Source organism: Temnothorax longispinosus, chromosome 6 (genome assembly GCF_030848805.1).
Source record: "Temnothorax longispinosus isolate EJ_2023e chromosome 6, Tlon_JGU_v1, whole genome shotgun sequence".
Taxonomy (NCBI): domain Eukaryota; kingdom Metazoa; phylum Arthropoda; class Insecta; order Hymenoptera; family Formicidae; genus Temnothorax; species Temnothorax longispinosus.
The window spans coordinates 2,588,804-2,597,340 of record NC_092363.1 but is presented as its reverse complement, the minus strand read 5'-3'; the positions used below and the strand labels follow the sequence as shown (position 1 = coordinate 2,597,340).

The window sequence follows — 8,537 nt, the reverse complement described above, 5'->3', positions numbered from 1 at the left end:
ACAATAAACTTTCCATACCTTTTTTAGAAACACTAGTACCTTTTTTAGATACTTATACAAATACATTATCAACTGAAATTTTTGCGACTTGAATCAATCTTTAACAAACAGAATTATATAATTATTCTGGAAACTGTAAACTAATGAATCTTAAAAACTTAAGTAATCTTGACGCTTTTCCAAAGCTCATGTGGAGGCTCCTGTCTATGAGTCAATCTTTAATAATAATTTCAATAATATTTTAGCGGGAGTTTTATTCTTGAGTTTTATTCTTGAGTTTTATTCTTCTTATTGTTAGGTGAAAAACGGCCATCATTATGATTGGTAGGCAGCAAAGAAGAAACATACCGTTCAGTCAATAGTATTATTGTCGGATTAAAGCAGAGCAATATCAAAGTTACATCTGAAAACAGATTTGGTCAGTAAAGTGTAATATCGAGTTCAATTTACATGAAATAAAATAACAAAGACATACGTGAAAATTGATATGGATACATGCAGGCTAAATGATATCCAGGTATGGTTACCCTCCTGATTATGACAGTACTATTACTACTTTCGAAATAGTAATTCAACGCGGTTATTACGAGATAAACGCCGAGGGGCATCATGCATTCGATCCATCTACCCACATTATTATCAATGACATCAGATTTGATTGACTTTTGACTATAGTCAAAAATAGTTCCATATAGTTCAGTTCCATCGAAAGTGTAATCATTAAAAATATCAAGATTATGAACACAAGCCAGAACACCCAAGGTTCTGCCAGGAATATGACCATATAATGAGGTGCTATAAGAAAATGATAATAAATTATACATTAGTGTATACACACATTTGTCTAGTAATTTCAACATATGTCGCTATCGCGCACGAAAATTTCGATAGTCCAATTAATAGACGCTCAGATACAACATAATCGTCCATTTTATGTTGGCGTGCGGAGTGAAAGCGGTTGGCCTAGAGTAAATAGCGATCACGATCATCTGTCGACGGGATAGAATTAGGCCCCGATTCGTCGCTCCGGTGCAGTTGCGCATGCATGCATCGCGTAATCTAAATTGGCCCTGGCGCAGAATAAATAAACGGGGACACAATTAGGTAAATGCGAATCTTCCAAGCTGGTTACACCGTAACGTGGGAGTCGCGCCGACAGAGTAGATCAGCATCGCGCGCGCGTGTAAGTGCACGCGCGTATCACGCGCGCGGCGCGGCGGCGACGGGCACATATTTTTGCGTTTGTGCCGAGGCAAGGGTAGACGAAGGGTAGTGACTACGCCGGTAGTCGCGGCATTATAGTGAGTAAGGTGGGAGGCAACGTGAATGCGCGCCATGCCGCTTCTGCATGGGGGATTCAGCGGGCGAGATTTCCATATGAGCGGCCAGCATTGATAGAAGCTACGGGGAGAAACTGACTGTGCGCCTCTCATCCCTTCGCTAAACTCGAACTAACTTCGAGGTGGCGGGGCAGCACTGTTCTATCCCTCCGCTTTTAAGCCTGGCTTTCATTATTTTCCTATAATTCGTAACAGCCCTTCGCGAACACCGCGGCGTGGAGAGGCTATCTACAACCTACGATTTCTGCCTTCGTTTCCCTATCCTCACGCGTCGAGTGTATTCTGTGTTGCATTTCGCGACGCGTTTTAGCACTTGTGGCACTAGACGTGATAGTTAGAATGTAAATTATCTATTTGCGGGGAAAAAAATACGAAAAGTGATTTTTTGAAAAAAGGAATTAACTGTTTCTATATTCCTCATTGCAATATCGTTGCAAGCTATGCAGTAATCTAAAACACGGTTGAGACATAATACGTACCTGGAACGTAAATATATGTGATGCATGCCATCATCAAGAAAACTGTCATATTGCATAACCATATCACGGTACATCGGATACATCGCGGTAAGTCCTTCAATGTGTCAAATCTTGAGCGATATGAGGAAATCATATCAGATACAATAATAAATATCAAACCTATCAGGATGCTGACTGAAAGAGACAAAGGTCATTAGAGATCGCGCGTGTCTTCTCGAGAGGTAAGTTATAAGAGATAAGTTGTATTAAATATATATTGTTTCATTAAAATATTTTGATAAAAGACTCAAGTATGATTACTTCCATGGCTGAAATCAGTGATTCTTGCTACAGCGTACCCACAGGTACCATATAGCACACAATAGTTTAAAAGACCTATGCAACCGTATTTATGCTCTATAATAATTGACAGACAATTTAGAATCAGGAACAGTGCCAAAACCCTTGTAATTGCGTCATCTGAAAAAATGATGAATAATATGAACACGTAACACACATAATGAGAGAAACATGAGAAACATGAGTACATAATGTAATGTACAGACATGTAATGTACAGTAGTTTTGCGTAAAGTTGCGATGTTTGAGAAATATTTCCGGGTTTGGAAAGATAGAGAAAAATAATAAATAATTTGCATCTCACAATAACAAAGGCATAATTCTATTATCGTGAAATGTACATTTCGCAAAATATTATATTGTGCACCAAGGGGCGAAAGTAGCGAAAGCGGCAAATCACACATCTGAAAAAGCTTTCAACCCGAGATGCACACGATATTTTTCACAACACCTTTTTACGGAAATGTTCGACTTTTGAATGCCTGTAGAGTGTATGCGTTTGATGTTCTATTCGTACAGTTTGTACGCGCGTGTAGTTAAATAGAAAGAGAAAAAGAGAGTGATGTGGGGTCCAGGGGCAAAGCCCCCCACATAATACAAAATTAAAATGACAATAAAATTTAAAAATATATATATATAAATAATTTTAATTATTGCACTAAATCTGATTGATCATGAAGATTAGGTACGTGGTTTCGTACCGGTTTTTAGATTTTGCCGGTAATAAACATTGTTCTGCATTTTTGGCTGCTTCCGAGATTTCATCTGGTGTGCCAAACACAAGAAATACATCATTACTGCTATCACTGCTATCACTCGAAACCATTTTTTGCTCGAAATTCTCTTATTTTGGCTGCATTCGGGGAGCGCGCTATTAGCGCTATTTGCTTATTCTATCCTTGTTTTACATTTAATGATAGCCCAGTAAAATGACTCGAAATTGTCGATTTCGAGGAATAATACTGACTAGGCTGAAACTTTGTAAACAGGCTTGTTTTAGGGTACTATTTAAACATATTAAAAGTCCCCACGTGTAGACGCTACGTTGCGGGGAGGGGAGGGTCCAAAAGGTCCCAAAAATCAGTTTTTCGCAAATAACTCGGAAAATATCAACTTTACGAAAATTTATGTAGATATAAAAATTGTAGCTTACAAAATTCCGCACAATTTCGTTTTTTATTCAAGTCTGTACGACCAAGTAGAGCAGAGATAGAATTATTTTTAAAATTTGAAGGAATTAATACTGACTGGGCTGAAACTTTGTAAACAGGCTTGTTTTAGGGTACTATTTAACATATAAAAGTCCCCATGTGTAGACGCTACGTTACGGGCAGAGGAAGGTCCAAAAGGTCCAAAATATAAAAAAAAAACCAGTTTTTCGCAAATAACTCAAAAAATATACAACTTTACGGAAATTTATGTAGATATAAAATTGTAGCTTACAAATTCCGCACAATTTCGTTTTTTATTCAAGTCTGTACGACCAAATAGAGCAGAGATAAAATTTTTTAAACATCGGTAGTTTTGCGACGCAACAAAAACCCGTACACGCGTCGCGCATTTTTCACTAATATCTCGAAAATGGACTCTCAAATAGAGGCTAACGCGTACGCGCGTCGCGCATTTTTCGCTGATATCTCGAAAATGGACTCTCGAGTCAAGGCAAAACTACCGGTGTTTAAAAAATTCTATCTCTGCTCCATTTGATCGTACAGATTTGAATAAAAAAACGAAATTGTGTGGAATTTTGTAAGCTACAATTTTTATATTTACATAAATTTTTGTAAAGTCGATATTTTCCGAGTTATTTGCAAAAAACTGATTTTTGGAATCTTTTGGACCCTCCCCTCCCCGTAACGTAGCGCCTATACGTGGGGACTTTTAATATGTTGAATAGTACCCTAAAACAAGTCTGTTTACAAAGTTTCAGTCCAGTCAGTATTATTTCCTCAAAATTTTGTCATTTTACTGGGCTATGAGCGATAAAGATAGAATGATACAATAGCGCTAATAGCACGATCTCCAAATGCAGCCTACCTCTTTTCAAACAGTAAGGCCCAGTTTCACAAGTGTTGGTTAACTTTTAATCTTAGATTAACTCACTCTTCGTCTCCTTCTAACGTCCCCCTTAGAAAAAGACGAAGAGTGAGTTAATCTAAGATTAAAAGTTAACCGACACTTGTGAAACTGGCCCTAAGTAACTTCTCTTTTGTTCTCTTTCCAAACAGTAAGTAACCACGACGATATATGCGCAAGCGCATTGCGGGCGATTGAGATCCACTACCTTTCTCTCTCGCACAATGTATATTTTTTTCTCGCACGATGTTGGACTCGATGCTCAATTTCCCTTCCATTCATTGGGAGCTTTCCAGCAAGTGACACAAGTCGACACAAACGTCGTTTTATTTTTCTTTTTTGGCAATGAGTAACAAAAACAAAAATCAACACTTGTGTCGACTTGTGTGTGTAGTGTGTGTGTGTGTGTGTGTGTGTGTGTGTGTCACTTGCTGGAAAGCTCCCTATATGTGTTCTAAGATTTGCCCGTTACTTTACTTTCTGCCCGGTATACCACTTTCCTCCCTGTTTAGCAGGCGGAAAGTAACAATTTTCCTCCCTAGGGCGGAAAGTAACCACTTTCCTCCCTGGCATGAAATTGGCCACTTTCGCCCCTCTCTACAGGCATGGAAAGTCGGACTTTCCGTGAGAGAGTGTTGTGAAAAAATATATAATTCTTCAAATATAATTCAAATATTATTTGTTATCATTATGTTACAACAGAATAGTGATTTAAAAAAAGATAAGACATACTTAAATTTTTATGACTTTCCCGGTAGAGCAGAGGGTTGCAAGCGCACATAAAGATCGAGACATAAGCTGAGGTGTAATTTTCATAAATAGCAACTATGGCATAAATGGATCCTATGCCGGTGCCGATGCCGTCGGAACGTACCGTAGATGCTTCTATCTACCAAGAAATATTCTTAATCATACGTTAATTCTCTTTAATCATGAATTATCAAATATATTTTTTGAAGAGTAAACGAGTATCGGCAACTTCTGTCAGTGAAGCCTTGCAGATAGCTATAATTACTGAATTGCATATATATCAGAATGCATGTATCAGAATAATTGAATAAATAGAATAATCAGTGAAAATAATGATGGTGCTATCAGTTCTGGTTTATCGGTACTTTATCGAGATTGACATTTTATCTGTATGTATAATATTACGCGATACCTTGTCGCCGTTCCGCGCAATGTCTTGCGTGGTCAGCATACTCGCAATCGCGTCGAAATATATATCAGGAGTAAAGTTCTGCCCAAGCAGATAAAGACGGTACAACTTGTATTGCACCTCGCTTTTTTCGCAGGAAATCGGTGAACCGTCAGGCGCGAGAACCGAGGCTGGCTGCGGGTCTACTGTTACTATTTCGTATTCTTCTGTATGGAGCTTTTGATTCGGCGATACCTCGATATCGAATTCCATGTTACATCTACCTGGTATCGGCGCTGCGGAAAACAACAATCGGCCAATGAACGACGCAGATGGATTCTCTCGATACTCAATCAATTTTACCATCGCGCCCACACCGTCGAAAACGGTTAGCTATTCAACCCATTTATATACGCGCGACAGATAATAGAGATTGCGCCGCAAATTAATCGAATGCACATCTTAGTATGATTTGCGATTTATTTGTGCTCTCGCGATCAACGTAACACGGCCATTTAATTTAATACAGCATATAATTTTTCGGTCTTTATCACGCAAATATTGTACTCTTGCGATTGTCCTTATACACATATAATATGGTCATTAATTTTATGTTACATTAATGGGCAAGCGTTGTGCCGCCGGCGCCAGATTTAATTCCATTAAACAAATGTTACTCTCGAAAAGGAAAGTGTGACGAAGACAGAGGTATATCTTATTAATATTATTTGTACTTACCATTTTGACCGTATGTGACAATCACGAGCAACGCATCGAGATCGTTCACGTTGTCATGCTTTAAGAATACTTGTATTGGAGCTGTTGCATTATGCGTTTTTAAGTACAGACCAATGTTCGATCCGAATAAACTTCCGTTCGACACTTTACCAAGTAGCTCTTGTCGTAAGATAACGTAGCATTATATTGAAATGTATGAATTTGTAAAATAATAAACCAAATATCTGATGGAACATCTGTCACAGTGATTTTCGAGCGATTAAATGGGGCTAAATTTATTCGTTGTTTAAATGCGTCATTCTCGCTATGATTCGACAAAGATGCGACTAGCCCGACGCTGTCTGCAATACAATACATCAAACGTTGATATTAATGAAAATACGTACGATAATTACGTGCTACTTTATTATTAGAAATTAAACGTTTTTGTTATATTTTTATATCTTTAGAACTATTTATCTAATTTGCGACACAACACGAGCAAATTAATTATAGATAACCCTGTTCTAAATATAAATCAGTATACAAAAAAATATACGACAGACGTCAAAACATTTATATCATATTTGCAATAAAGTTTTAAATAAAAAATTCCACAATGGAAGCAATTCAATGAAGATTGAAGAGTAATTAATCAACTAGTATAAATCTCATTTAAATCACTAATTAGTATTAAATCTAATTTGAAACATCAGATTTATTTTTCGAAAAACAATAGATTAATTCACGGTTATCGACCGAAATCGTTGACATATAATGTAGGAATATATTAGAGTTGATAATTTAAACTAATGAATAAATTTTCCGAGTATTCAGATACTCATTACCCGAAACATAAATAATAAGCGAATATCCGAATACCCAATCAGTATTACTTGTATTATCCATATTATTATAGGATATTTGTATTATTTACTATTCATTATTTGTATTGTAAAAATAATAAAGATTTGCTTATCCGTAAAATAAGTTTTGATATATTTAATCATTACGCTAAATAGGTATAATATATTACTTACATGTATTGAGAGTGTTTTCGAAAAAAAATCGGGCAGCCAAACCGAGCATGCGATTTTACTAGTTGAAGTACGCTCTTTCCAACGGTATGGTTGATTTTTGCTCAACCATACCGTTGTTCTTCATGGTCAAGTCTGATAGTGCACTTGACGATACGACCCATTCGAACACTTGTGCATCGGAGGTACAAACATGTTTATAATTGGAATTTGCTGGTGTTCAATGCACCGGATTTGAAGGCTTATTTAACCCTCCGTGCCACAAGTGGGAAAAAATAAAATAGTAAACCAAGTATAAGAATCAAGAACTTTTTAATATTTACACAAGAAAAATAAAAATTTACAATTGTCGATTTGCTATTTATATTCGTCTAGTTACTACTCGCACATTTCGAAAAATGCACATACAAATGCCCGTATATGTTACTCGTATAGTTGAGATAGCAAGCAAGTATTCGGATTTCATTTATCTTTGAATATTACGTATATATTGTGAACAGCAAATGCGTAAATATGCGGAAATTTCTTGCACGTTTTAAAAAAATATGCGAGTATTAAATTATATTTTATACATGCAATTAAATACTTACGTATTTCCTGAAATACGTATGAGCAAGTATCTCGAATAGCGAGCAGGTATTCGAATACCTGAATATCATTGGCTATGTTTACACCCAACGACCTGATCGCGGCCTGACCTATATTGTGACCCAAAGTAGGTCTAGTCCATCATTCGTTTACACCGAAAGAGACCTTGACGGGATCATATTTGGGATCGCCCTGAATTGCAGCGAATCCGAACAAGCAGATAAATAGCTTTTAGGACGCGTCGCGCGTGATCGCGCGTTTACATCGCAAATGATAACGACCTATTTCAGGTCGTCCGGGTCGCCTATCAAGTGTTTACAGCAAACGGCTTAAATAATTTAAGTTGAATAATTTGAGGTATAGGCCTAATTCAGGGTGTAAACGTAGCCATACAGAAGATATTGCTTACAATTTCGTGAAAAGTTTGCTGAATATTGAGATTGTGTATGCTTACCAGATAATGATATGGGTTTCGTGTTTTTTAACATCGCCGTCGCGTTACCAAGGAACAACGACAAACCCAATAGAAGGATAACAGCTCGTTTCACGTTAGCGTGCATCCCGCACCACGTATATTTACTCGTCCAAATTGCTGTCCAAGTGCGAGCCGGGGTCGCGACGCAGACGCCAGCAACAGCTGTCATTTGACACTCGGCTGTACGGCTCATACGGCGGCGGTACGCACGACTCGCGCTCCGTCTCGCTCGCTCCATTCATGAGCCGGGGTTCGCCGCATCGCCGTCTCGCTCACCCTTATTACGTATTTATAGCAGAAGCAGATTTTCCCAGTCTCCGGCGACTCGCAAGGCCGCCGGCTGGCGGCG

General features: G+C 37.8%; 1 pseudogene; it reads right to left on the bottom strand.

Moving 5' to 3' along the window:
* Window positions 1-262: 262 nt before the first annotated feature.
* Window positions 263-8,485, bottom strand: LOC139814099 (uncharacterized; annotated as a pseudogene).
* Between the last annotated feature and the right edge of the window lie 52 nt (window positions 8,486-8,537).